The sequence below is a fragment of the Cupressus sempervirens genome, chromosome 4 (assembly GCF_028749045.1).
Source record: "Cupressus sempervirens isolate cs-2001-9-10 chromosome 4, ASM2874904v1, whole genome shotgun sequence".
Lineage (NCBI taxonomy): Eukaryota > Viridiplantae > Streptophyta > Pinopsida > Cupressales > Cupressaceae > Cupressus > Cupressus sempervirens.
In genome coordinates, this window is record NC_143121.1 from 686,815,563 (window position 1) to 686,818,949 (window position 3,387).

Here is a 3,387-nt window from a genome sequence, read left to right on the forward strand (position 1 = left end):
CATTTTTTGATAATGCTACGGCTGAATTGTTATCACAATATGTGTTTGTTTCATCCTCTTCTTCTTCTTGTTTAAGCTCTTTCAACACCCTTCTCATCCAAATCACTTGACTTTCTACACTGGTGGCTGCTACATACTCTACTACAGCTATTGAAAGAGTAACAATTGGTTGTTTATTTGAAACTCATGATACTACACCTGATCCAAAATGGAAAGCCTAACCTGAAATACTTTTCCTATCATAAATACATCCTGCACAATCACTATCAGTGTATCCTGTTAGCTTGAAATCATTTGATCATAAATAAAATATTTCATCACCATCTCTATATATCATCGCCTCTTCTCACACTCTTCCATCACTCAGACTCCCTTGAAATCAGATACATAAAAACTGAGTTATTTTCAAGTGCTACTGAAAGAGGCATAATAGTCTTGTGATACATATTTAGCAGCGCAAAGATGTAGCCAACAAAGAACGCAGCGGCAACAACCAAGGAGAAAGTGAGCAGTGTAGTCACCAACACAAAAGAGAACATGGAAACGGCCAAGGCGTATGCTCAAGAAAAGGTTAATGGGCACTCTTTTTTCTAGTTGGATAAATGTTGAAGTTTTTCACATTCTTCCTTTTGTTAATGTAATGTTGTGTTGTTGCAGATAGAGAAGGTTTCGGCACATGACAAGACTCAAAAGGATATAGCTTACCATAAGAAAGAAGCAGGGGAAAGTGAGGCAGAGCGTAAGGCTCAAGCTGAGAAGGCCCAACATGCGGCTCAAAAAGAAGAGGTGAAATATATGGCCCACACTGCTCCAACAAACCATAATCATAATCCCCTCGCTACGCAGAATACTCATAATCATAATACTCTCACTATGCATCACAATCTTGCCACTACTCATCACAATCCTCTTACTACGCACCATACTCATGCCACCACTACACACCATAATCCTCTCATTACTCACCACAATCCTCTAACTACACATGGGCATATGATGACCACCACCACCACAACCGGTATGCATGGTCCAATACAGGACTTTTCTGGTGACCCCTTGGTAATGTTGGCCATTCTGACAGCCTTTTTTGGATGCGTTTTTCTCTATGTTTGTAATGTTGGCGGATTTGGAGAGTAGTCCCCATGGTCTTGTAATACTGCATTGTGATGAGCCTTTCCTAGGGTTTTATTTCTCTTTTTATCTTGTGTGGTTTTTTTGTGAAGGACGAGAGCGTGCACTCTAGTCTTGTATTGAAGTATTGTGACGCAATAAAACAGATGCAGATGTGTATGTGGTAAGAGAAGTTCTTTGATCTATGAAAATGACAGATATGTGATAAAGTTTGGTAGTGGATGATCTGAAAAAATGTCTTTATGCATTGTGGATCGTAAGTTCTATTACGAATGGATATACTGGATTTACCAAGGGACCGTTTGTTGTCGGAATAGGAATGGAGAATTAGAATGAAATATTGGAATGGGAATGAGAATAAAAAAGAGCAATCCCATTGGTGTTTGGTTCACCTGATATTTGATTAGGAATATGTTACTTCCTTGTTTGTTTGTATAAAATTGAAATTGAAATATAGTTAAGTTTATATTTTAATATATTTTATTTATTTTAATATATGTTATATTTAGTTAATTATTTCAATTTATTGTAAAGAACTTTTTATTTTTTTAAATTCTATTTTATTTAATAAAATTAATAATAAAATAATTTATGTCAACATTTTTTAAATAAATGGATAAAAACATAAAAATGTTATATAAAATAATATACTATTGAAATCAGTCTTAAAAATTGCTCATCGTTTATATACAAAATCATAAAAGATTTATTCTCCATGATCATAATTAAACTCTTTTAAAAAATGATCATTTCATTATAGTTAAGTATATTTTTTAATATATTTTATTTATTTTAATATATAATTATATTTGGTTAATTATTTCAATTTATTGTAAAGAAAGTATTTTTTTAATTCTATTTTATTCAATGAAATTAATAAGAAATTAATTTATTTCAACATTTTTTTAAATAAATAGATATAAACATAAAAATGTTATACATAATAATATGCTCATGAAATTAGTAAAATTTTCTCATTGTTTATATACAAAATCATAAAATATTTAGTCTTCATCATCATAATTAATCTCTTCACAAAAAAATTAAGTCTACGTTGAAACACAATTTTGGCTTTTGCCATGGAACCAATCTCCCTAGCAAATGTCTCCCGCACAACACACAACCTGCAATCCTTTCTTTCTTCTTTTGTAAATTTGATGTTGTTGATGTAAATGACCCATCTTTGACCCACTCAAAGAAATTGCATCCATTGTCCCCCTGCATTCCAAAACTACATTAGGGCTTTCCACAATAATAAAACAAATAATAAACATATAAAAGATAAGTATTAAACTTTCATTTATCTAGACAACACAAAAACCCTATGCCCAGAGTTATTCTTTGTATGTTACATCTTCATTGCTACAAGTTCAGCACCACATCGACACATTGGAAAAGTTGTCAAATCCATTGACCCTATATAAATAATGAACAAATTTAATGAGAAATTACTGCAAAGAATGCCCCCCTAAAACAAGATGGCTTGATAATTTAATAAAGACTTACCATGAAAACCATGCTATGATTGGCAGTAAGTACACCGAAAATGAGTGTACATGTAGAAGGCATAAATGGAGTTTTTTGTTACAAGAATTTATCAAAAGTAGGGAAATTTACTTGGGACCATACAAGTCAGCCATAACAAAAGACAACTACCAATATTTGCAATGTTCCTGAAGGCAAGGTGAAATGTCAGATACCACACGACTCTCTAATCATTATTTTGCACTTGTATGTAATTAGGTCAGTCGAGAGTAAATAGTATAATCCTTACAAAAAAAATATCATCTAGAAAAAAAATATGTATATGTTATCCAATATATTTTTATGAATCAGATGGGTTCTTGTACAATAAGTAGCAATATCAAATATTTTAGAACCATTACACACATTACAAAGTTAGATATCAAATTCTAGCACCAAAATACGAGAATCAAAGTTTACTAACTAATTTTTTTTCTCTATACAATAGTACTTGAGTGTAATTTCTCACAAAGATTTACTTTTAAAAATCACAAATATAGACTAAAATTAAACAAAATTACAAGTTAGATCTTAATATGTAATTCTAAAATACAAGAATCAATGCATTTTAGCTTGAAATTGCATATAAAGTATAAGTAGTTTGATAGTTTTGGCTTCTTTCTTAAATTATCTTTGTATTAGGGTAAGCGATCCAATTGGATAAAGCTATATTTTCTTTTTATAAACTCTATTAGAAAATTCCTACTAGTCATTCATGTTGTGCAATTCCTA

The 3,387-nt window shown here is 31.2% G+C and overlaps 1 pseudogene; it reads left to right on the forward strand.

Annotated features, from left to right (window-relative positions):
- The first annotated feature begins 462 nt into the window (after positions 1–462).
- LOC149563127 (uncharacterized) lies at positions 463–1,462 on the forward strand (annotated as a pseudogene).
- The last annotated feature ends 1,925 nt before the right edge of the window (positions 1,463–3,387 follow it).